The sequence below is a fragment of the Antechinus flavipes genome, chromosome 3 (genome assembly GCF_016432865.1).
Source record: "Antechinus flavipes isolate AdamAnt ecotype Samford, QLD, Australia chromosome 3, AdamAnt_v2, whole genome shotgun sequence".
In the NCBI taxonomy this organism is placed as follows: domain Eukaryota; kingdom Metazoa; phylum Chordata; class Mammalia; order Dasyuromorphia; family Dasyuridae; genus Antechinus; species Antechinus flavipes.
The window spans coordinates 413,034,806-413,062,751 of NC_067400.1; positions in this window are offsets into that span (position 1 = coordinate 413,034,806).

Here is a 27,946-nt window from a genome sequence, read left to right on the forward strand (position 1 = left end):
ATAGGCTCCACCAGAATGCCAAAGGGGTCTATGACACATGAAAAGGTTAAGAACTCCTGCACTAGGAGGTTTGGAGCCCCAGAAGAAAGCGGCTATCTCAGTTTTTATAAGGAACTCTGGGGAATTGAAATTTTATTACTTAAAATCCTCCACAATACAGTTCTTGTAGACAAGAGCTGGTAGACAATAGGCACAATTTAGCTCTTAGCAAAGTCTCTTCCTAAGATAAGATAACATAAACAATTGGCAACAAAACATTCCCCCTATAAAGCTGAGATGTACTTTCCCACAAATATACCTAGCATAGGAAAAATGTAGTCAGAGTATAAGAGTAATGAGGAACATCTAAAGGATATATGTGTGACAAATATAATTCATATAGCCTGTTATTACAAAACCTAGAAATGTGTTCTGTTTTTATTGTGTTTTTACACAGTTCCCCTTTTCATGCAGTATTTTTGATGAGTAGGTTGCTCACCTACTTGCCCAAGAATTCTTCCTTTCTATCAACTCTATAGTTGCCAAGGTAGCACTCTTTTGAGTCCATAGCCAACTCTTTTCTCTGCTGCTAAGGATCTTATTTCTCAAAACTGCTTCTTTTCTTAAATTATTGCTTTTATACATACATTTATCTGAGGCAGATTTCTGCTTCTTCAATTGTGCCTTGAATTCACTTGAACTTAAGAAATTTTGAACAGTTGGATAAATGTCTCCTAATTGATTGTCATGGCCAGTAGGAGTGGGGAAAAGAAAGACACAGTTTCTATTTCTTTTTCCTCATAGAATTATAAGTTCATAGATTTAGAGAAGGAAGAGGTCTTGGAGGTCATGCAAGCCAACATTCTTATCTTACAGGCAAGGAAACTGAGATGCAGAGACATTTAGTGACTTTCCCAGATCATAAAAGTTCTAAGTGGTTTATATAAACCAATTTTCGGTAGCTCTTTTAAAATTGTTCTTACTCTGAAGAACAATGCAATAATTAATTATTGTTTCTTTGAGTTTTGGTGCTTTGATCTTATGTTTTCATTTTGACCAGGTATTAAATTTGACAATGATTAAAATCAAATTCACAAGACAGTTCTAAAAAGACCTGGCATTCTTAAAGTCCATTTAGACAGAGGCTTTCACCATCAACTAAAGCATAACTTTCTTTCATCTATCAGTTTTTGTTGTTTGCTTTTGTTGTCATACCAGATTATGGGAGTTATAGACTGTACACTCCCCTCTGTACTTTCACCCAGTAAAATATCACAGAGGAATTGAAGTCTAGGCTTTTTGAGGTCATAGTTTAAATCCAGAATAAACCAGCTCAGATTAAAGGGAGTGTCCTTGGCACCAACTGTCTGTTGCAACATTATCTCCTTTAAGTAGGTTAAGCCACTTTGCAAAGTCCACCTTCCCAATGATACCATTTCAAAAACTTTTGAACTTGAAACTACCTTAGCTTTTTTTTTTTTTAATTTAGGCTGAGCTCCAAGACATTAAACTACTCAAACAATTATAGCTTGTTTTCACTTACTTTTAAAAAAGAAAAAATTATATAATTATCTTGTAAAAAAGACCAAAAAAAAATATCAAGTAATAATTGCAACACAATAAGGACAAACTTTTGGTTTGTAGTTCTTTCTTGAAATTGCTACAAAGCTTCAACTTTCATTGTAATTGGTTGGCTCTCCTTTTATTCTGTTATGTTTAATCAATTTTACTGTTGTTAAGTCCTGTCCAACTCTTTGTAACCCTGTGGACCATGGCACTCCAATATTGTCTATGGGATTTTCTTGGCAAAGACACTGGAATGGCTTACCATTTCTTTCTTTAATGGATTAAAGCAAACAAGTTAAGTGACTTGTCCAGGATCACATGATTACTAAGTATTAAAAGCCAGATTTGGGCCTGGAGTCTGGTTTCCTGACTGAAGGCCCAACATTCTATTCGTTGAGCCCCCTAACTTTGATTCACTTTGCATCCAGTTAAAATCATTCTGTTTAGCATCTCTTTTAAGAAACAGTTCTTTTCACATATAAAGATTTATAGAATTACTTGAACTAACAGAAAATGAGATAGCCCTCATAAGGAATATAAATTATTATAACTAAATAAATGGAAAGAAGAGAAAAAGAAAGAAACTGAATGCTATGTAATTAATTGGCTTAATAATATGTAATATAATTATGTAATTAAGTGGCCATAGAAAATAGTTGCAGAGGTCTATATGTGTGTGGAATATTACATATATTTAAAGAAAGGGCTGATGTGGTCATTTTACTTACCTGCTTTTTTTCCTCTTTCTTTTTTTAAATCTTTGTTACTTTGAATGGTTCACTAAAAAGAGGTTGGAGAGTAATAGAATAGGAAGAAAAGATGATATAAAAAGAAAAGACACAGGGGCAACTAGGTGGTATAGTGGATAGAGCACCAGCCCTGAAGTCAGGAGGACCTGAGTTCAAATCTGATCTCAGACACTTAACACTTCTTAGCTGTGTGACCCTGGGCAAGTCACTTAACCCCAATTGCCTCAGTTAAAAAAATACTGATAAAAATAAGCCTTTAAATAAAAAGTTATGTATTTACAAAAGAGAGAGAGAGAAAGAAAGAAAAGGGGCTTTCCTACTGCTAACATGTTGCCTTGTGAAGAGCTGTTTGCATGGTCAGTCTATCAGCTACATCTTCAGTTAGTCAGAGTTATAGCTATGGAATCTCTAAGATCTCTTGATCTGAACTTTGAAAACAATACACTGCATTACTAGTATTCAGTGACTCCTCGAAGCAATCTGGTACTGACAGATATGTAGTCTGACCATAAGGGATATCCTATATCACAAGAAGATTCATTTCCAGAATTGGGGAACAAGATCAGAAAATGTGAAAGTATGCTTCAACTAATAAGAATCAACATAAAAAGAGACTAGATAGTTACAGAAATAACCTACATTGAAGGTTTGTAAATGTGCTATTGAGGATAGTAGGAAATCTCCCAAATCCAGTTAAGAAGATCAAAGAATCTCCCAAATAAATCATCAGAAGATTAGGGGATTAAAATGCTCATAGAGAGATAAAATTAGCATAATTAATGTATGTAATGAGATAATATTGACATCAGAAAAGTGGTGGTGTGTATGGAATCAATAGAGAAAGAGAAAAGGGATACAGTCTTTTTCAATGTCTCTTTAGATTTGTTGAAAAAAGAGAATGATCTCACTCTAAGAATGGGCATCAATTAGCTAGAAAGAAATATTCCTAAAATGGCAATTCATCAGATTATCCTACCTTGAAGGAAATTTCTCTCAAAGAAGTACAAATCTTTTGCTCTTATTTTATTTTCACAAAGAATCTTCTGATCTCTAATGAGAAGAGTGGGGAATAACTGTAGTGAGAATAAGATCTAAATTCTGGTCCCAACTCTGCCATTAAGTAATTCAGGCAAGTCACAATGCTTGTTGACTGACTAACAACTCTGGGCTTCGTTTCTTCCTTTACTAAATTGAAAGATTAATTTAGATGATATATAGGACCACTTCTAATTCTAACTGTCTAATGCTTTGTTGGAGTAGGGTGAGGAACAGTACCTTAGTCCTTCCTAATCCTATCCTATCCTTTTTCTCCCAGTTTCTGGTGTTATCTCCTTGTTGAAATTAATTTCTATTATTTTAAACTTACTTGATCAAATTGCATCGTCCCAGTAGAATTTGAGCTTTTGATAACAAGAATTGCTCTCCCCTCCGGGGGATTTTTTTCCCCCCAGCTTTTAGCACAGTGCTCTGCACATACACTAATAATGTTTGTTTAAATGGTTTCATGCAATTTTTATAGGAATTTCTGGCACAGTTTGTAGACAACTACTTTTGTGTAAAAGGTCAAAAAAGAAAAATGTTTTTCATCAGCATATTCCAAGCATACACCCTAAACTGCTTTAAGTAAAGCAATTCAGATTCTCACTAACAAAGACTGGTGATAAGTCATTTCCTGAAAATACCAGCTTCTTACAACACTGCGGCATTTTCTCACAGAAAGGTGAATGAGGTGTAATTATCTCTCTGTAATTGAAAACTAAATCACTGATGACTGTACAGTTTAAATATCTATTAAAATACTTTCCTTTTTATTGCACTTATTTTTGCAGGACATGATTTCACCAAATAGGTTATTAATTTTTTTATTAGATTAGAATTTGAATGGGCACATTAAAAACAAGTACAATTCAAATGGATGTCTTTTATAATTTCCCAGGTGATATTAAGTGTGCATGTATATTTGTGTGTGTATACACACACACACACACACACACACACACACACATATATAAAAGCTAATATAATATATATTAGTATATGTTTATGTACTATATGTAGTACATATACATATAGATTATGTGATCCATGATGAGTGATTTGAAACCAAATGATGTAGGCAACAAAAGTTGGGATTCTATCATGTGAAGAATTCACAATGTCCATTCTCTTTGGCAAAAAGTAGATTTATTTAGGGAAGAAGTTAGAGACAGAATGAAGGGATATAACAGATACCAGGAATGATAAATATGAAATAGAAGGAGAGAGCATATGAAAGACAAGTTCCTCAGTGTAACTTTCAATTATCCAGTAGAAAGGGAGTACTCCATGAGGTTGGGACATGCTCTCAGCTGGCAGGCTAAATCCTGAAAGGGACTCAGCACCCCAAAAGAGTTAGCTGTAAGGAGAAGTGGGATTGAGAAGCATAGTGGAATTAGGAAAGGTCCCATATGGCATGGGGAGGGAAGGGCAAGGAGAAAGAAGCCATACGACAGAATGATATGGCAGGATGACCCAAAGAAGGTCAGCAGCCATAGGATTGCCCATAAATAGATTTTAGGAAAATTTAACCTCAGGGACATAACTGGGATTCCTGACAGGGCATAACAAGGTGAGCCTGCTTGAGAGCTCTACCGAGGGTGGCTCTTAAGAATTTGACATAACTTGGATTTCAGACTGGACCATCTTCCTAAAGGGTGGGACCATGGAGCTAAACTGATCTTTATCTAAGCCTTCTGCCTGCTTCCCCCAGAGATCAATTCCTCTACTAACCACACCTATCACTGAAGACCTCATCAAATACATACATATACCTATATATTATATATACATGTATCTATACCTTCATATACATATATGTTATCTCTAAGGCAACTATTTAAATTAACATAGATCCATAGACTCAAGAATTGAAAGAATTTAGATCTTGCTTACAACAGATTAGGCTGTTGAAATAATGTAAGTTTGGCAACAATTTAAAACAGCATGGTGTAATAGAAAGACCATTAGAAAAGCACACTTGGTTCTTAGTATAGGATCCTCAAATAAAGAGGTCTGTGAATTTTTGGAAACCACCATTTCTTTCTGTTCTCTCATCTGTAAAATGAGACAGTAAGATTAGATAATATCTAAGATCCCATCCAATTCAATTCAGGGAGCATTTTTAAAATACTTTCAATGTATAGAAAAATATGCTAGGTTAGACACTGAGAAAAATACATAGTTTAGAGACGCAGGGTACTAATTCTCATAGACAAAGCACCTGTTCTCCAAAATAAGATGAAAAAAGACATACACAAACACACACACAAATGTAATATGAGATAATTATATTAAAAAGGTACAAAATTAAATACTATGGGAGATCTGAATGGGAAAGGTGATTAATAAAATGGGATAAGGAGAAGATCTAGGTGGGATTGATGGAAGAGTTGGCATTTGAGATTTGTGTTTGTTTTTTAAGATTTCTAGGAATTCAATAAATAGGAGAGAGGACAATAAGAGCAAAGTCACAAAGAAGGGAAAGAAAATACAAGATGCCCTTGGGGTTCAGAAGGTAAATCACAGGATGCTAGATTTAAAGTTAGAAATCACCTAAGGGGCCATCTAGTCCAAGCCACTCTATATTACAGATGAAGCTTAAAGAGATTAGATGGTTTTCCTGTGGTCACAGTAATCCATTTGGGCTAGAATAGAGAGTGAACTAAAGGGTATAATAATATGAGGTTAGAAAGTTAGTATGGTGCTAGATTATGGAGCACCTAATATAACAAGAAAGAGAATTTTAATTTGGCAAGTACTAGAGAGCCATTGAAGATTTGTGATTCAAGAAATCACTGTGCATGGGACACTAGTAGCATTGTGAAGAATGGTTTGGAAGAGAGAGAATTGAGTTGTTGTTTAATTGTATCTGAGTCTTTGTGAGGGGAAGAGGGAGGGAAAGAATGAGGGAAAGATGGAGGGAAGGAAGAAGGGAGGGAGAGATCACAGAAGTTTTGAATAAAGGAGGAGGGGAACTGAAGGATCTCTTAGTAAGCCAGCAGACTGGTCATCTGCTTATAAGTAGAGGCATGGGAGAGAGAAATAGGGATATGGATGGATGGTTTAAGGAAAGACTCCCATCCTGGTGCCACAGTCCTTTCCTGGGGACTTTCTAAGTTTCTTCAGCTGGAAATTTGTTCTATCCTTTTTTATGTATTCTGACATTCTAAAATTTGTTTGGAGTCATTATTTAAAGGAATTTGGGGCATTTGCGGGGAGAGCACAGGGAGTTCCTACCTTTATTCCATCAAATTGGCCAGGTTTCATAGGATTAAAACTAGCTTGCATGAATGGGACATTCTTGTTTGTCCTCAAATCATTAAAAGCAGTAGAAGATATCTTGGAAAGTTCTCTCTCTTGACCAATAGATAGCAACAGAGAGCAAGCAGTAAAGTTAATAAATCTGTGTTCAGCAGAAGGATTTAGCTCTCCTCCAATTAACAGAACAGCTAGATTATTCTTTAAACTCCTTCCGCTTTGCCCAGCCAATCAAAAGTGATGTCTCTTCCAATCAGCAAAGTGATGTCACTTCTCCAATCAGAAAGCTCCCTAAAAAGCATCTGGAGATTCAGCTGTCTCAACTGGAATCAATTTCTCTGCCTAGTTCTTTGTGATTTCTCATGAGCTCATCTTGCCCTCCTGCTTATTCTTATAGATCTTTCTATAGTTTCTCAAAATTTCTCTTTGGTTTTCCCTATTTTTTATTGTCTCAAATCAAAATCTAGGAGCCAATGATTAATCTTTATCTTGATTTAAAATTCAAGAAATCAATCTTTTTTTGTTATGTAGGAAGCCAAGAGTCCTAATATAATCTTCCCATAGTCCCCAAATAGCTATCTAATTTACCATTTTGTCAATTAAACCCTACACTTAGATGCAGAAGATTTAATGGACCACAATGGGTTTTACTTATCATGACCTTTGCTTTCAAACAGATTCTTTTAGTACATTCATATAAGGAGTAGTTCTCTATCTTGTCCTCAAAACAGTCTCTCTCTCCTCAACAGTTTTTTTTTTTTTTTGAGAACTAATGTTTCTTCTTAAGATGATTTTTATAGTTTTCCCAACTCAGATTTTTTTTTTTTACCCCGTTCAGCAACCAATCTATTCAGATATGGGAAAGGAAATAACTTATATTTGTGTGAGCAGAAAACAAATATCTGTCCCATACCTGACCTACTTTGTACATTGAAAAATAATTTTGACCATTCTTTTAGTAGATCAGCCTTTCCAGGATTAAAACCAGTTTGTATGCAGAGAAAAAAAGTAAAATGGACTTTTGGTGGAGAGGTCAATACCCAATCCCTGTGCACCCAAAAGTAGCTGTTCATTGTTAAATATAATGTGTATATTTTCTCCTTAAGGTCGGGAACCATTTCATTTTTGACTTTGTACTTCTGGTGTCAGACATTTAATAGGTGATTAATAAATGCATATTGATTGATAGCTGGGTGAGGTATGTTATAAAAACTTTTTTTTAGCATTAGGAAGCCTTGAGCATGTCATTTGATAGATAGGAAGGAGTCAACTGAAAGGAAGAGATTAATGATTAATGAGAGAGTGAGAATGACAGCTCATAGAGCAAGACCTTAGAAATGGCAGGGAGGAATGATATCAAGAGATTTGATTTTAGTGTGGAAGAATTAGGATTAGGATTCATTTGGAACATGAATGCCACTCTGCAACCAGAAGGAAAAGAAAGATTTAAGGCCTATGTAGAAAAATATAAGAAATTAAAGGAATTCATGTCTGAAACTTGAAGCTAAGTCTCCAAAATCTCATAGCAATAGTATGGGAACCTGAAGAGAGAGGAAAAGTTGGATATAGTTAGTATGACGAATGAGATAGGGAGTTTAAAAGAATAGAATATAATAGAAGCCTGTCAAACTGCAAGAAAATCTTAGCTAAGGTTCTATGCTATAACCTTGAAAAAGCCTCAGGAATACTATCATTATTTACCCACAACACTCCAATACAGCATTACTTAAATTCTCAGTAACGAGGGGATCATTAACATTAATGGATGATGATGATAATAATAATAGTTTAGATTTATATAGCATTTTACAATTTACAAAGTGTCTTCTTAGCATTACCTAATTTGATCTTCACAACATCCCTATGAGGTAATAGTGTAACTATCATTAACTACTTCAACTCCCTGGACTATTCCTTTACTTCTTTCCTAGTGGCCTTTTCACCTGGAAACACTTCCACCCACTATAGCCTCCTCCTTCTCTGATCAGAGAGTTGCTCCTCAGAACCTCTATTTGGGGAAATTCTAATCTAGCTCAGACTATAGCTCTTTCCTCTACTTTTCCATTTTATACAATCTATAGCCTCATTTTTCAGCTCCCTTTTATGGGTGTGTTTCCCCATTAGAATGTTAGCTTCTTGAAGACAAGGACTCTTTTTTTCCCCCACTTATATTCCTAGAGTTTAGGACAGAGTCTGATATATCCTACAAAAGATAAAACTCATTATTAGAGAAGTTAGATGATTTGTCCAATTCAAGTAGCTAATAAAATGAAAGATCTGGACTCAAATTCAGGTCTTATGATACTAGATCAAGCCATAATACCAAATTAGATTGTTGAAAATGTTAGTAGAAGTATCATTTTATTATTTTGTGTTTTTACAACATTCATTAATGCAAGAACTTTTGGGATTTGCTTTTAATGAATGGCAAAAATGATCTGTAATTGTTATATTAATTAATCTTATGTGAATATATAGAAATGGAAATATGAGAAAGGATATGAGAAAACCATAATTTAGCAAAAGATTTACTATAATAGTAAATAGCATATATATATATATATCCACAATCACATAACTGAAAATACAAAGATCCCATTGTGATTATTTTCAATGGATTGTAAAAAAGCAATTGGCCCAGTAGAGCAAAATGAAGAATTGGAGATTCTCCCCAATAAGGAATTTCTCATATTCCAAAAAGTCTTGAAGCAATTTTAATCTATTGAAGTTTAAAACTGCACCAAGATTTTCAGAACAATCTGTATGTTAAGATTTCCTAATAATTACAAAATTCTTTTTAAAAAATTGAAACCACAGAGATAACTGTTCAATGATCAACTATTAATATCAAATGAAACATAAAATAAGATACTATATATTTATCAAACATGAATTTACCACTGTTGGGCAAGAATCCAAATAGAATTCGCATTCCTTATAGATGATGACATCCTTCAGATACTCGTTTGTATGGATGACACTAAGCTAATTGCAAGAGACCCCATACACAGCCTCCTCAATGAGATCTGTGACTACTGGAAGAGCTTAACAATCCATAAAGGAAAAACCAAATGGACCAAGAAAAAAAAATTCCACTCAAGAGCTAGACTATAATGTTTGTAATTGATTGAGAAATAAATTCAGCTGGTTGGTATAGCAGTATATATACAAGTACTATGGAGTGGTAGATTTAAAAAGTGGCTTCAAAGTCAAAAATATCAGGTTTTAAATCCTGCCTTTGATATACTAACTATGTGATCCTAGGCAAGTCACTTATTTCCTCCATAGGCATCCCAAATATGGCAAATGAATGAACTGGTATCAGAACAAACTAAATCGCAGAAAAGCCAGCTTGGATCACTCTACGGGACCTGTATACTATTTTCAATGATATTAAACTGCTCCTAAATCATGTGTCTGTGTGTGCATGGAGGCACATGCACAAATATACACATACAAAATAAATATAAGATAATTTAGAGGACAGTAACCCCTTTCCTTTGTAGGGGGCTTAGGAAAGTAAGAAAAATTAATATTATACTATTATATTAACAACTAATTATTAATTTGGGATCCACTCTTTCCCTCCTACTTCACTTAAGGCTGTACTCCTAGGAAGTTTAGGAAGGTCATGGCTGAGTAATGAAATTACCCCTAAAGCACTTGCTCCTTAACAAATTGAATTGATGGGGAACCTAATTTCTATTTAGTGTATAAATAGAATCCAATCTGGGCAAGCCTTTGCTTGGTGTAGGAACCCCTGTCCCACCCCCTCTATTAGAATTTAGGAGAACCCAGGTCATGAAGGACAAAACTAACTAGAGAAGGTCCACATGAAAATGGATTCCCTGCCCAGATGCCTGAAACTGCTGAGTCTCATGATCAGGACATATTTACAGCAGGAAGAACTAAAGACTTTTAGTCTGTATCTTCATTAAATGTTCACCAAAGAGGGTTGAGTTTTTGTTTTCAGGGGAGTTTCCTTTCGAAAGGGATTTAAAGCTTTTCAGAGTCTCCTTCTGTGTCTTTGGTTAAGGAGATATACCACTGAACATCAATGTATTGATTTTTAGCTAGCCTAATTAATAAATTTATTGCTAATTATATGAAAACGCTTTCTCTCAATGGAAAAAGTTGAGCTGAGTTTTAAAGGAAATTCTAAAACATCACCATCTTAAAGAATCACAATTGAGTCCAAAAGAATAATGAGTAGTTATATACAATGGCTACAAGTAAGGCTAAACCTGTTTTCAGTGATGATCTTCATGAAAGAAGTAGCATAAAAGCTATTATCCAAGATATATTTCCTGAACCTAAAATATATTTCTTGAGAAAAAACTAGGTGGTATAATAGATTGAATACTAAGCCTGGAGTCAGGAAGACCTGAGTTCAAATTTGTATTCAGACCTTTATAAGAGTTAAGGATCCTGACAAGTCACTTTTTCTGCCTTAGTTTCTTCAATTGTAAAATGGGACTAATAATAGTATCTATCTTTCCAGAGCTGTTGAGATAACTTTTGTAAAATACTTACCATGGTGCCTTGATGAAGTTTGGCACCAAATAATGAGGTTGGAGAAGCAATTCCTACTTTGAATATAAAGCATAAGGCACATGTAAAGAATTCACAATAGCATTCTCTTTACCAAAAGGTATCTTTCTTTATGAGAAAAGATTATGGACAACATGAAAAGGTAATATAGACATCAAAAGTGGTAAATATGAAATTGTATCTGGAGAACAGATAATTAGCAAGGAAAGGAATTTTAACAATTAACAAGGGAAAAGATAAATTCCCCAATGGAAATCATAATTAACCAGGAGAAAGGGAATCTGCTATAAGGTGGCAGGCTAAGTCAAATCCATAAAGAAGTTTAGCATCCTAAAAGAGTTAGCTAGCTATAACAAGGAGAAACAAGGAGAAAGACATTACGAGGCATGGGATGGGGATGAGGCAAAAGATACCACTAGGCAGAATGCAGAGGTGGATTAACCCCAATTCAGCAAAGATGGCATAAACCATGGGCAAATTTATAAGGGAAAATTTAACCTGGGGATTTGACATGTAACATGGCTTTCAGATGTGATACAGTAAGGTGGGGTTTCCTAAGACCTCCATAAGGGTGAGACTATATGACTAAACTGATCCCAATCAGTGCCCTTCCTTTTTGCCTCAGAGTGTATTATAATCTTATCAGTACTTCAGGCTTTCTCTGCCAACCTCACCTAGTTGGGTAAGTAGACCTCTTTAGCCTTGAGGAGTTTAATAAATACTTGTTTTCTTTTTTTTTCACCTCCACCTTTTAAAGTCAATAGTTTTCTACTAAACTCCACTCAAGGGCCAGATTCTCCATGAAACCTTTTCTAATCTCCCCAAAAGTTAATAGCTCTCCTCCCTCTAAAATTGCCTTGTTTTAATTTTGTGTAGACTTAATGTATTTACATGCAGTCTTCTTTAATGGAAGGCAAATTCCTGCAGGCTAAAGATTTTCTTTGAATCTCCAGTGCCTTACACAAAGTAGGCATTTAAAAATTACTCAATAACTCAGTAACTACTTAAAATGAATCCCAAACATTGTGCTAGGTGTTGGAAACATAAGCACAAAGAATAAAGCAATCCCTATTCTCAACAAGCTTACATTCTAATGAATACACAATTACATTTTAAAATATATGCAACATAAATATAAAATTAAATATAAATGCAGTTGGAACAGTAGATAGCAAGTTAAAAATGGAGTTAGGAGTTCAAATATGACCTCAAACACTAACTGTATGACCGTGGGCAACCTCATCTATAAAATGGGAGTGTTGATAACATCTATTGGCAGAACTGTTGTAATGAGAAAATATTTGCAAGGCACATTGTATACTTTGAATAACTATATAGCAATTATTATGTTTAAGATTATGATTATTATACAGAGAAATGTACTCCAAGGTAGTTTGGGAGGAAGGGCATTAGCAGCTGAGAAGGTCAAGAGAGGAGTCATTTGGCACTTGAAGTTCACTTTAAGGGAAGAGAGACTCTTAAAGACAGAGGTAAGAAGGAATTGCATTCTAGGCAGGTGGGATGGCTGGGTCAAAAGCATAGCGAAAGCTGGAGAGGTATGCATAAGGAAAGAGAAAGCCAGTTAGACTAATTTGCATTGTGGGAGAGGGAAAGAATGGCCACAGAGGTAGGCAAGACAGATTGGGACCACATGGTATAGGATTTTAAAAGAAAAGTTTAAATTTTATTGTAATAGGAAACCACTGGAGTTGATTGATTAAAGAAGTCACATGGCCAGATCAGCAATTCAGGAAATGACTATGGCTATAGGGTAAGATGGATAATGGGAAAAGACTTGAAATAGAGAGACCAAGTAGTAAGGTGTTTTATTCTTCTAAGTAGGAGGTGATGAGGGACTGAACTGTTTGGGTGGAGGGAGAAAGAATCAGATTTGAGAGAATTTGAGAGAAATAAAGGTAAAAATGATAAGATTCAGTAACTGATTGCATATCTGAAGTGAAAGGCAGCGAGGACTACAAAATAAAACTAACATTATGAACCTTGGAGAATGGGGGAATGGTGGTGTGGCCAACCAAAATTGTGAAGTTTGGAAGAGGTAGAGCTTATGGGAAAAGATAAAGATAAATTGGTTTTAGATTTGTTGACTGATTGAAATGTATTCTAGGAGAAGACATAATAGTTTATGGTTTGGGTGTGTTGGTGCCCACAAGATGTTAAAAGATCTCGAAGAAATCCAACACTTTGGGTTGATGGTCTGTGAAAAAATCTACAAAAGAACATGGATTGTAAAGAATGAGATGTGAATAGGCTACCATATTCAGTGAAGGAGGGAGAACCCAATTGGTAACATTATGAATTGAAGAATCCCGTTTAGATAAGGTTAAAATTCTAAAGAGCAAAACCAGAGGCATTCAAATATAAAGGTAGAAGCCCTTTCAGGGATAGAGGAAATATTCCACACCTTAGAAGTAGTAGTGAGGCTAGAATAGTTCAATTGCGTATGAAAAAGATAATGAAATGATAAACTTATCCCAGGGAAATACTTTTAGTACCTCTGTCCCCAATCACTCATTTGAGTAAAATTCCTAGCAGAATCTGGGAAGGGTCCCTGCTGAGGAAATTTGCTCAGAACAAGGAAGAACTGTCAAACTGAAGAGGCTAGACCCCCACCTACTTCCTTTCCTAAAGGAGACAAGTTTTGGGAATGAAGCCCTGAGAGAATCAAAGGGAAAAGACTTCTGTGAACATTGGGTTAATTAATAATCATTGCCCTTCCTGAAAAGAACTGAGTCGGAGACGAGTTGTTCAAGTCTGTAGCTGACCATTGAGGAGATTCCTGGGAGTTCATCCAGCAAAGATACTATGTCCTGTGACTAGTTTACTGTTTCAGCAATCAGTCTGGGCAGCTTCAGCCCAGTGGAAAAGCAATCTGCCAAGCTTAGCCCAGCCCGGCGGCAATTGCACAAAATCACATATAAATCTACCTGCACCAGCCAGTCGGGTGAGGCTGGTGAAGAGCCAGATCTGTACCTAGGAGATTTGCTTGATTTGGCCTTATAAAAGATTGACCTATCCAGCTGAGACTTCCAGGTCCTTCTAGGAACTGTCTCAGGAGAGGATTCAGCATCCCTTTACAGTACAGGGACTCATCCACCACCAGTACCACACCTGACAGTTAACTTTGTGAAAATCTTCTAGAAAAAGAAAGGATATTGAAGGCTTTGGATTTCTGGATTACAAAGATTGTCTATGTGTGTTCCTTAAATGTAAATCTCATTTTGTTGCTATTGTTCGGTTGTGACTGACTCTTCATGATCCCATTTTCAATTTTCTTGGCAGATACTGGAATAGTTTGTCATTTCCTTCTCTAGCTCATTTGACAGATGAAAAAACGGAGGCAGACAGTGTTAAATGACTTACTTGCCCATAGTCACATAGCTAATGAGTGTCTAAGATTGGACTTGAACTCAGGTCTTCCTGATTTCAGTCCTGGAACTTACCCACTGTGCCACCGAGCTGCCTGGATGAGATCACTACTATTATGCTATAAATTTATGACCACTCTTCCTTCCATAGATTCTATAGTTAACTATGGGAGAATATACCTCAGGTTTGGGGGAATATCCTTTGTAGCTACCATTCTGACTATGCATTTAACTATATTTACTTAATGTTAAGGGAAGCATCCTTGAGGTAGCTAACATCAAAATTACTCCTAGGATCCTGACAAGAGCAACTTCCCTTCTCTAGATCCAGCCTGCCAGTAGGTTTGGGGTAGGTATATCCAGAAGACTATCCATATATGAAAGCAGATATTTTAAAAGTGTTCCCCCTCCTAAGTAAGTTCAATAAAAAGCCTCCGTAGACTAGTTTATATTATAAATTTGCTTTAATCAATGTTAGCATTTATTTTAGTACCATGCTAGGCACTATAGGGAATATATGATAACTATGAGACCTAGTACCTTTGTTTATAATAATTCATTTTATTTTATTCTGTACTTTTTTAGAAATTTATTTTGAACAAGTACAAAATAAGAATAGAAAAAAATTGCCACGTACAACATGGAAGATGAGAAGATTCAATAGAAAGTAATGAATTTTCATTTAAAAAAAATCGATAGATATTACACATTGTTTTCAAAGCTGTCCATCTTATCTTTGTTTCCTTGTAGATTTTCTTTTGTTCTCTGCTGTGTGCTTTTTATTTTTTCCCCTTTTTTCCCCACTGCCCCATCGAAGGCTACAATTAGGCATGAATATATGGATATGTTTATGTATATGTACATACATACATATATACACATACATTGCCATCTATAAACATGCATATATACACATACAAATTCATACACATATATATGAATTCATGAGACCAGACTATGCTTATTTCCACTTGTCATCTATTTCTCTGGAGGGGAATGGCATCTTCTTTCTTAAGTCCAAGTCTTTTCATGTTTTTCAAAATCAACTAGCTTATCATTTCCTAGACCATAGCAATATTCCACCCCAAACACATTCTGTCTGAGAGATTGTCTATGAAACTTTTTTCTGCATTCCTTCTATTCCTGGAAACATAGATTTTACTTATATAAGAAAATTTTAATTTAAATCAAAATTATACTTTATACTTTAACAATACTCTCACCTTATATTGTTTAAGCTCTGATACTACTGAATCTGCCTCCTTTATATCTTTCCCACCCTGCTTTCTTTGAAGTTCCTGACCTTTTGGTCTTCTAAATGAATTTTATTTTTTTCTAATTCAAAAAAAGTGATTTTTTAGTAATTTAATTGGGATCTCATTAGATAAATAGATTACTTAGGTAAAATTATATTGACATTACCAATTTTTTACTTACAATAAATATTGCTCCAACTATTTAGATCTAACTTTATTTGTATAAAAATAAATTTATGTTTATATTTTTATAGTTTTTATATCTGTTTTGGCAAGTATACTCTCAGGTATTTTAAGCTGTCTAGTTATTATAAATGTTCTAAAACAATATTAAATAATATGGCTGATACATAACGTACCTTCCCCAGTTTTTTCTCTTTTGATTAAATCTATTTTAAAAGCTTTAGCTTTGTCTATAATCATGATTGCTATCCCTGATTTTTAATATATAATAAATTTTACTAATAAAATTCTATTTTATGTTTGTGTGTATCTCTCATTCTTATAGCATTTCATTAAACCAACACACTATTGAATTCAAATTTTTAATTTGCTATCATCAGTTTCTACTTTATGTGTAAACCCATACCATTCTTATTCTAAACTATAATTACTTGTATATTTTCCTCCTTCCTTCTTTCCCTCTCTGTCTTTTTCACCCTATTTCTATCTATACCTCCTCACTCCTCTGCTTTACTTCTATCTACTACCTTGCCTTCTATTCCTTAACCTATCCACCTCTCCAAGAATCTCTCCCTTATTGGCCCCCTACCTTATTCCCTTGCCCTCTTATTTCTTTCTGAATTTAGACTTTCATACATACATAATATACATACATTCATATCTCCCATACCTCATGAAAGTTAGATTTCAGTACTATCTGCCTTCCCCATACTAGCTTCTTTTGCATCTATTTTTTCCTTTTTTGCCTTATTTATGTGAGATAATTGCTCCTATTTATCTCTCCCTACTTAGTTTTATATTTTTTTAATCACCCCATCATACTCAGCCCAAACCTTTCCTTCAAACTACCCTAATAAAAATGGCAGTCTTCTTGTACATAAGAAGTAAACCATTTGACCTAATTGAATCCCTTATAATTGATCCTTAATGTTTACTCTACATTTCTCCTGGATGTTATATGTTGAATTTCTCCTTAAGTTCTGTTGTTTTTGTCACATACATCTGAAAGTTTTCAGTTTGTTAAATATCCTTTTTTTTTTTTTTTCCTATTCAGGATTTCATTTAACTTTGCTGGGTAAATTGTCTTTGATCATAATCCTAGTTTTTTTGCTCTACGAAATATACTATTCCAAGACCTATGGCCTTTCAACATAGTACCTTCTAGTTCTTGTATAATCCTTATTGTATGTAGCACTATTAATATTGAAATTGTTTTTTTTTTTCCTTATTGCTTCTATTTTCTCCTTAACCTAAGCACTTTGAAATTTGGCTATGATATGTCTGGAAGTTTTCCTCCTGAGATCTCTTTCAGGTAGTGATCAGTGGATTTTTTTTTCTTTTTTTTTTAAAAACTTTTTATTGACAGAACCCATGCCAGGGTAATTTTTTACAGCATTATCCCTTGCACTCACTTCTGTGGATTTTTTTTTCTATTTCTGCTTTCTTTTCTTGTTCTAGAACTTCAGAACAATTTTCCTTGAAATTTCTTATAATAATATAAAAAGAAACTTTTTATCATAATTGTCAGGTAGTCTGACTATTCTTATATTATTTCTCTTTGACTTGTTCTCCAGATCAATTGTTCTTCTGATAAGATATTTTACATTCTCTTCTATTTTTTTTTCATTCTTTTTGTTTTATTATTTCTTTGCCCAATTCTAATTTTCAAGGAATTATTTTCTTAAGTTTTTGGTGCTCTATTTCAAGTTGTTTGACTTTCTTTTCACAACTTTCTTGATTTTCTTGGATTGCTCTTATTTTTTTCCCCTAATTTTCCCTCAAGCTCTCTTATTTCATTTTTAAAGTTCTTCTAAGAAATCTCTTCATGCTTTTTCTGATTGGAAAAAGGAGTGGCTTTTTTTTTTTTAGCTCTATTACCTTCCTTTAACTGAACACTCCTCTATCCCTATAGTAGCTGTCTATAGTTGGGTTCTTTCTCCTTAGCTTGCTCATTTTTATTTTATTTTTTGTTTTATTTTATTCTCTAGCAGCTTTAGTATAATAGCATTCTAGTCTGAAAATGTCCCAAGCTTTAGGTCTTTCTTATTGTTATTTTCTGAGATCTGTTCCGAGGCTCTGCTTTGGGCTCTCCTCTGTACTCCTATACCATGACTAAAGCCCCCCATCCCATTGTCCAAAGAATGATGTTATTCCCTGTAGTCCCTACAAAATCTGCAAACTACAATTGTCTTCTCTTCCTTGGGACTGAAAACAGGGACTCTGTTCACCTTGCAGGGTGTGTGCTAGTTTCTCCTCCCCTAAAATGATAGCAACCCTGGAAGAGTCTGGTTAGCAAAACTGTGTTTGCAGTCTCTTTTACAGAGGAAGGTTCTTCATTCTTCTCCTACCCATTTCTCAGACCCTCACACTGTCCATAAAATGAAAGTTTCTGAGACAGAGGCTATCTTCCCACCCCCAGCTGCCCCTAAGGCTTGTCCTAAAGATGTTTGCACTCCACTCAGGCCAAACCTCACCTCTTGAGGTCAGGTTTTTCCTGGGATCTTTTTAGGTAACCTTAGGAAAACAACTGCTTTACCTTAACTTTTACTTATTTTTGTAACTCTATATTCCCTCTGAGGTGATGTTTTTTTCTTTTTCTGGGGAGGAATTTTGGAAAGCCAAAAGTTTGTTTGTTTATTTTTTAATCTACTCTGCCTCTTCCCAGAATTTTCTCTATAAATAATTTTAACATAAACTATGCCTCCCCCTGTTTCAATATATCTTCAATAGCGAACAATAATAACAGTTTATATCAAAACGGCACTTTATAGAAATAAGGTCCTTTTAAGGAATGATCTCATTTTATCTTCATTGCAAACCTTTATTCATGAAATCCAAATTAATGAGGCTTAATTAAATACATGCAGATCTTGACATATTAATATTTGATTTAGGAAAGGCCCCTAACTCAGAGTATAGATTGAAACTTATTTTATTTGGACATGACCTTATGAGGGGAATTTATTTTGCTTAACTATACACATTTGTTACAAAAAAAAAAAAAAAAAAAAAAGGAAGGAAGGACCTTCCAACCAGCCTCTGACCCACTGTTCTCACTGCTCTGCCCCTGTATATCACTTCCCCTTCCAGTTTGAGGCATCACTGGTCATTGATGTCAGCACTTGTTTTCCTTTCTCCCGACTGAGTCACGAACCCCTTTTCAATCCACTTCTCCCCCAGCCTCAGAGTATAATAAGACTTATCAAAGGATTTAGGGGAATCTAGACCCAGAGAACCAGTGTCTCAGGGATTCAGACTATTTTAGCTCAGGAATGGGTCAAATCAACTTGTGAAAGGGCTGACTTGATAACCTAATCTTCACAACATTGTTTCTATGGGAAAATGCAGTGTTGTTTCACCAAGCTGACTTCAAAGAATTCTTGAAACACACCCAGCACTAGACTACACTACAATGTTTGCTTAGACACTTTATTGTTTACCTATTACCTTGGGTACCTTTGTAATTCCTTACCTCTAGCATTTTGTAGTAGAGTTTTTGGGAAATTTTTGTTTTCTTTTACTGCTCTGAAAGATACATGTTTCTTCCTGGTCATGGCTTACACAAACTGGAACTAAAAATTTCCAGATTTCTGATAGATACTAAGCAAATTAGCATTTTGCTAATAGGCAATGCAAATAGGATTCTTTGGCAGAGAGAAATCTGAAATTTTAAAATGACTTTTCATAAGCCAATAAGTGATTAACTCTGTTTACAATATTGCTGAAAGCTAGTCACCTCAAAATCCATTAAGGTTGAGTGACTGTCTAAAACTCATCAAAGCATATACAGATTACAAGACAGTACATCCCTGATTACTTGAATCTTGGAAGAAATTTACTGTAATATGTTATTCTATATTTCTTAGTGAGAATATTTAGTCCAAAATAAGGAAAGTAATGTCCTTTCAAATAATTTTAGTTTATCTTTAAAAAAAAATCTATGTGGGTTTTTAAAGAGTATCTTATTTTTTCAAATACATACAAAGATAGTTTTCAACATTCACCTTTGCAAAATTTTATGTTCCATATTTTTCTTTCTCTGTTTCTCCTTCTCTCCACCTCTAGATAGCAAGCAACCCTATATAGGTTAAACATGTGTACTTCTAAACATGTTTCCATATTTATCATGCTATCCAAGAAAAATCAGATCAAAAGGGGGATCATTTCACAACTTCACCAATGATGTCCCCTCTAAACACCCTCTAACATTTATCATTATCTTTTTTTGTCATATTAATCATTCTGAGACATGTGAAATGGTATCTCAGGATTTTCTTAATTTGCATTTCTCTAATCAATAGTGATTTAGAGCATCTTTTCATATGACTAGAAACGGCTTTAATTTCTTCACCTGAAAATTGTCTGATCATATCCTTTGACCATTTATCAATTGGAGAATGGCTTGTATTCTTATAAATTTGAGTCACTTCTCTATATATTTTAGAAATAGACCCTTTTTCAGAAACATTAGCTGTAAATTCTCCCCCTCTCCCTCAGATTTTTACTTCCCTTCTAATCTTGACTGCATCGCTTTTGTTTGTGCAACCCCTTTCTAATTTAATGTAATTAAAAATTTCCATTTTGCATTTCATAATGTTCTCTAGTTCTTCTTTGGACATAAATTATTCCCTTCTCTACAGATCTGAGAGGTATACTATCCTTGTTTACTTAATTTGCTTATACTATCACCCTTTACATCTAAGTCACAAACCCATTTCGACCTTTTCTTGGTACAGGTTGTGAGATTTTGATCAATGCCTAATTTCTGCCATATTATTTTCCAGTTTTCCCAACAATTTTTGTCAAATAGTGAGTTCTTATCCCAGAATCTAAAATCTTTGGAATTATCAAACACTAGATTACTATAATCACTAACCATTGATTAGATTTACTATTCTACAGATCCATTACTTTATTTCTTAACCAGTACCAAATGATTTTGATGAGCACTCTTTGTAAAAGAGTTTTAGGTTTGGTATAGCTAGGCCACCTTCCTTTGCTTTTTTTTTTTTTCTCCCATTAATTTCTTTTAAATTCTTGACCTTTTGTTCTTCCAAATGAATCTTGCTATTATTTTTTTCTAGCTCTATAAAGTAATTTCTTGTATAGCACTGAATAAATAGACTAATTTAGGTAGAATTGCCATTTTTATTATATTTGCTCGGCCTATCCATGAGCACTTGATATTCTTCCAGTTGTTTACATTTAACTTTATTTGAGTGAAAAGTGTTTTGTAATTGTGTTCATATAGTTCCTGGCTTTATTTTGGCAGGTAGACTCCCAAATATTTTATATTATTTATAGTTATTTTAAATAATATTTCTCTTTCTATTTCTTACTTTTGGATTTTATTGGTAACATATAGGAATACCAGTGATTTATGTGATTTATTTTATATCCTACAACTTTACTAAAGTTATTGTTTCTAGTAGTTTTAATTGATTTCCTCTAGGATTCTTTAAATATACCATTATATCATTTACAAAAAAATAAAAAATAGCTTTGTTTCATCCCTAATCTTAATGGAAATGCTTCTAGCTTGTTGAGGTTTTTAAAATGTATTTATTTATTGGGAACAAATACAACATGGAAAGAAAAATAGAAAAAGAAAAAACTGTCATTTGCACAGCAGAACATAAGAGAGAATTAAAAATATTAACAATAAATTTCCATTTCAATAAAGTGTATATAATAATAATAATAAGAGTATATTGTATTCGTAGCTGTCTATCTTTTCCTTACTTCCTTGTAGCTTTTCTTTTGTTCTCTGCCAGGTAGTTTTTACTTTATTGGTTTTTTTCCCCTTTCTTCTCCTCCACCTGCCTCAAGCAGGCTACAGTTAAGCACAGATATATTTATGTTATATATATATATATACACATATATATATGTGTGTGTGTATGTGTGTATACATATATACACATATTTATATATATACATATACACATAGATACCTATAATAATACATATGTATGTATACACACATATACATTCATATATATCTATGTAATATTGTACTATGCTTATTATCCTTAGATCCAAGTCTTTCCATATTTTTCTAAATCCACCAATTCATCATTTCCTCTGCTTGCTTTATCTTTCAAGGAAGCCTATGCTGAAAGAAACGTATACTGTTGGGAAAATGGAGCTTCATGACTGCAAAATCAATACCTACCACTAGGTGGAAATCAACTGTAATCACTTCTGTGTATCTTTTAAAATAATGGAAGTGACAATTGGAAGGGGAGGAAAGTAAGGAGCCAAGTCACCTTAAAAACTTGGAGCTGGCATCTGAATTGGGTTTACAAGTTGATAAAAAGCTAGTGTTATTGAAGGGACACCAGGAAAGTATTGCCAGTAGGGCATGGCTGAACTTGGTATTCAAGTCTTGGCTCTGACATTTATTTCTTATGTAACTTTTGATCAGTGCTTCTCAAAGTGTGGTTTATAGATTTCTAGAGGTCTCCAAGATTCTATTGGGTGATCCATGAGGTCAAAACTATTTTCAAAATAGTACTAAGATTTCTTAAAATTCCTAATACATTAAATGTTGATTAGATATAACTACATGAATTAAAGATCCTTAATAATTTATAAGAGTTTCAAGAGGTCTTCAGGGAAAAAGTTTAAAAATTACTGCCTTAGACAAATAATTTTACTTCCTTGGGCCTCAGTTTCCTCATCTGTAAAATAGATCAAAGTGTCAAACCCTACAGCCCACGTTGTCAAATCCAACTTAAACTAGATTAAAATGTGATTGGGGAATATTTAACAAAATAAAATGTTTAAAAAACCCAAGAAAACATAAATAATGTTACATTTTAAAACTAAGCCAAATCCTCAGGGATTTTTATGGCTAAGTGGTGCCAATTTCTATTTGAGTTTGACATCTCTGGACTCTGTAACTTCTAAGTTACCTTCTAGCTCTGAATGTATTAAGTACTTAATATATTCAAAGTGCTGGGGAGACAAAATGAAACAGCCTTTGTCCTCTGTACTCTATTATGATTTTAGGAAAATAAAGAATAAGAAATTTTACCAGTAGAGAGTTATTCCTTTAGAAAGAGCAGTTCTTAGAGAAATATTATCTTTAAATGCAAATGCCACTGAGATATATAGCCCATTAAATATCTAAATTAATGTAATTAAATGTATAAATTTGTCAAATTACTTTCCTTTGGGACAGAAGAAGCAGGGCATGGGGATTAGAATGCAGGAATGGAGTATGAAGATCTGTACTGAAATCTTACCTTTAAACGTACTAGCTAGTGACAAAGAACTTGTCTAAGCTTCCGTTTCTTCTTCTATTAAATGGGGAAAATAATGTTCATAATACCTACCTCCCAATCTTGGGCTGAATTTCAAATGAAATAATTTATATAAAGTGTTTTGCAACCTTTAAAGTGCTATTTATAAATAAATCAATCAAAATGGTACACATTTTTTGCTGTGATACTAGGTGCATATAAGAGAAAGAGAGACTACTAAAAGAAATAGAAAGAGTAGGCAAAGGGACATCCTATCTGTTTTGCGATTTTGCTTTGGGCCAAGATGAATTCTTCTAGAACATTTTTCAAAGACAATATTCATGTTATGGGGGTAACAATAGCAACAGAAACAAAGTATAGCCATGATCTTGGTTTCCATATCTTTATATTTAGTTATCCCTTTATATATTGGTCTTATATACTTTGTCATAAATAGTTTACAATATGCATTGGTAGAAAGAATTCCCATACTAGGAGTTCCCTCCACTAATGAAATTACAGATCTTTTAAGTATTTGCAAATGTTGGTGTCTACATGGATCTGTACTTTCTAACTTTCATGTATCTCTCTGCTTCTACATAAGTGAATATGCACATCTGGGTTGTGACATCTGCCTGCCTACAAGTGGGTATTTGTGGTCTTCTCCTCAAGTTTTCACAGAACCCATAAGTGGCCCTCTACAAGATCTCACAGTATTTTGCTTCCAGTTTCCTCACCTCTGATGCCTCTGAACATCTGATAAACCTGGAAAGGGACTAAGCCCTTCTCCTAAAAGATGTGAAGATATTGCTGATCTTGTGACAGAATAATTACCACACAAGTTTTTGTGTACCTGGTCTCTAAGTACAAATTATCTACGGTGCAGAGGATGTACAAGATTCCCTGAGGTATAATATGGGAAACAAATGGAAACACAGAGGAAACCACCTAAGTAACTCCCATTTTTACATGACCTGGAACTGAGCTAGTGAAATTTTCCTAAGTTGGATGAAGATTTTGTTCTCTTGTATGAACTGAGTAAAAAATAAAATAAATCCATGCAGGAGATTTCTGACAATAGAAATGACCACCTCTAGAAGATCATTTCAATGAAACTACTGATGGACTTGATTCTACCTCTTGGGAAAAAAACAAGAACAACAGGGATATGTATGGGCTTAGTCAGGGTGGGGAAGTTAGAGAAAAAAACAGCAGATGACTCACTTCAATTTTTTTGGAAAGAGTAAGATGTGTTTCCTCCCCCACAAATCTGACTCTTTGAGGAGAAGGTTGGCAACATTCACTTTAAGAGATTAGGCAGATCTTGACATGAAGTCAGTTTGCAGCAGTGTTCCACCCTGAGATGGTTGGGTCATAAGTTAAAACCATTGGTATCTTTCATTCTCCAACTTAAGGATTAGAAAAAAAAATTGCTGTACCATGCAGGTTCTTACTTTATCTCATCTTTTGCCATGAAGATAACTGGTTGAAGGGGTACAGTGATTCCTTTTTCTTTTCCAGTAACAACAGAACTTCATGCCATTAACTCAATTCCTTGTGGTCCACTTTGCTTTCCCAAATGGGTAGTCTTTTTAAATAATGAAGTTGGTCTTGAAGGAGAGTTGTATAATTCCATGCCTACTCAAACTCTGATATATAAATATGCATATATATTTATCATGAAAAAAGAAGGGCTGTGCAAATAATTACTTGGATGCTCATTTCCTTACCCTCTTACTTATTATGCATTATCTAAAGTGTTATAAAGACCGTAAGTTACATGAAAGGTACTAAGAAAGTTCCTTACCAAGAGATGGCTCAGCCAATAAAATCATAAGTTCAATAAAACAAACAAGTCACATATACCATAAAATCATAAGATATTCAAAATCATGCTATCTGGCTAAAAATACATTTGACTTTTTTTTCTAGAATTTGAGATAAACTTAGAAAATACCATCTGTAGCAGTTTAAAATTTTTCTGAGTTATCTTATTTTAGAGTGTTTCCAAGAAATTGTCTTTGGGTAATGTCAAGTAGCAAGCAGCACACTTATGATTAATCTGTGCTTCAATATAACTGAATACTCACAAGATCTCCAAAGGATTATCGGGCATTTGTCCCAGTTACCTATCAGATTAACCTGAAATTTTGATACTTTCAGGGGCTATGGAGTAGAAAGCATCAATGAATATCTTCAGACATCTACATAATCTTTGAGGAGGCTAAAATTAAGGATATATCTCAGCAAATGCATAAGGCAGCAGCAGAGAAATTTAAATTAAGAATTTAAGAGAAATATATATATATATATATACATATCTGTAGAAACAGAGACAGAAATAGAAAGACAGACATTCAGATACTACAGAGATGGTACAAGGTCTTAGTGTCAAGGAGGATAGTGAAGAGGAAGAGGTGGATGAGATTGTGTAACACTGAGTAGGAGATAGCCAGGTCAATGTGTCTGATTGTCCAGACAGTCTTGGCTCAGAGACACAACAGCAATTATATTGTCCATATCATCATGCTGCTGACCATGTAGTTACTGCCCTGCCTGACCAGTTCCCACTCCTAAAAACTGCCCAGTATGCTCTAGAATCATGGAATTGTCTTTATCAACCTAGCCTGACTCTAGAAGCACTTGATGAATAGACTCAGAAGATAGGAAAGTCAAGTGAAAATTTATAGTATGTAAAAAAGAGAATTGTTCCCTGGGCTGACCCCCTTATTAGAAGGAAGGGTTCTAGCTTCTTCCCTTATAGGAAAAGTCCTTGTTTTTTCTATAAATTAAAAAAAAATGTCTTTTTCTTTTAAAAATGCTGTCACTTCTTTATATTCCTTCTTCTCCAAAAATAATTCTCTTTTGCAACAAAGTACAATTCAGCAAAATCAAACAACACACTGATATCTAACAACATATTCTTTACTCCACACCTTTTGTCAAGCATCTCTCCACAGAAGCAAAGAAAGTATGATTCCTCATCATTCCTCTTGAATAAAGATTGTTTATTGTAGTAATTGGAATTTGACATTTCTTAATGTTGTTTTCCTTTATATAACTGTGTTCCATGTACATATTCTTCTCTTGGTTCTGTTTAACTTCACTCTGTGTCAGTCAAAACAAGTCCTCAAATTTCTCCAAATTCTTCTTTTGCTTTTTCCCACAACACAGTACTTTCCAGGACGTTCACAAAACACAGATTTACTCAACGATTCCTCAATCAATGGATACTTTCTTTGTTTCTAGCTTTTTACTATCTCACACACACACACACACACACACACACACACTGCTTTGAATAATTTCGCTTATGAGACTTTTTCTCTTTTCTTTTAACTCCAAAACTGTTCTTTTTCTTCTAAGAGAACTTTTACCAAGTCATCTGCTGAGAGGAGAGATACCCTACAAATAAGTAGTAGTAGAATACATTTTGAAATTTTTATTTGAGGGAATAATAAAAAATTTGAGGGAAAAATGCCCTGTTTGCATCTTTCAAACCCCAGCTAACATCCTACCTCTAGAGAAAGTTGTTTCCAATACCTTTTAATTCTAGTGCCTTTCCTGTTGATTATTTCCTATTTATCCTGTAAATTTCTTGCTTAAACATAGTTTGTATGTTGCCTCATCCATTCAGTTGTGAGGACAGAGATTATCTTTTGCCTTTCTTTTATCCCCAACACTTAGGACAGTACTTGACACATAATGTTTGGTGCATTGATGTTTGATAAATGCTTGTTAACTGCCTCTCTCTCTCTCTCTCTTTTTCTCTGTCTGTCTCTGTCTGTCGCTCTGTCCCTATCTCTCTATCTCTTTGTCTCTCTGTGTGTGTGTCTCTCTGAATCTGTCTCTGTTTATATATATATATACATGTATATATATATATATATACATGTATATATATATATATGTATATATATATTACATATTTGGTTGGCAATAGGATTGAGGGGAGAACCTTTATTTAATTAGTCCATTTTGAAGCCTGAAGATACCTTAAGATACTGCCCCCCCCTTCATATTTCACAACTTGTTTACCTATCAAGTTAACAACTTGGCAGCAGAAGTTACATTTTTTGCATGAAATCCTTCTCTGAGAAAACACACACCTGGAACCTGTCAGCAAAGAAATTCCTTTCCAAACTAAAAGGTAGGCAGGCAGGCTATTGGCAAGGTTGAAACAGCCCAGCTTTAATCCCTTCTCAAGGCACCATAGCACAACCCAGCACAGATTCAGCGTATCACCATTCACCCTAGAGAAGCTCAAGAATCCATTGGCAAATTTTCCAAAGTTGTCTTATCTATAGGGCGGCTGTATGTGGTTTAATGCAAACATTCAAGAGAACCAAATATGGTTCATCTGATACAGCTACAGATCTCAAAAGTAGCTGCCATCAAGCCTTTTCATTCTATGTAAGTCACTATCAAACATTCTGTTGAACTCCAGCTCCGATTTACTGAAATCTGTGTCTACTCCACATTATCTGCTTATGAATGCTCTCAGACTTGCCATTCCATCTCTCTGACCCCAAACTCCTTATCTGCTGTTTTAGGCAGGCTCACAAATCCACACTTAATCTCCTCTCTACTTCACTGAATCTCTCCTTTCTTTTAAGCCATTAGCTCTTCTCTGGAAACATTAAATTCTCTATCCAACATGGGATCTGTAATTGTCCCATGCTTGGCTTTTCTTTTCCAGCTCAAGGAGTGGCAATACAGAGCAATGTAAACCT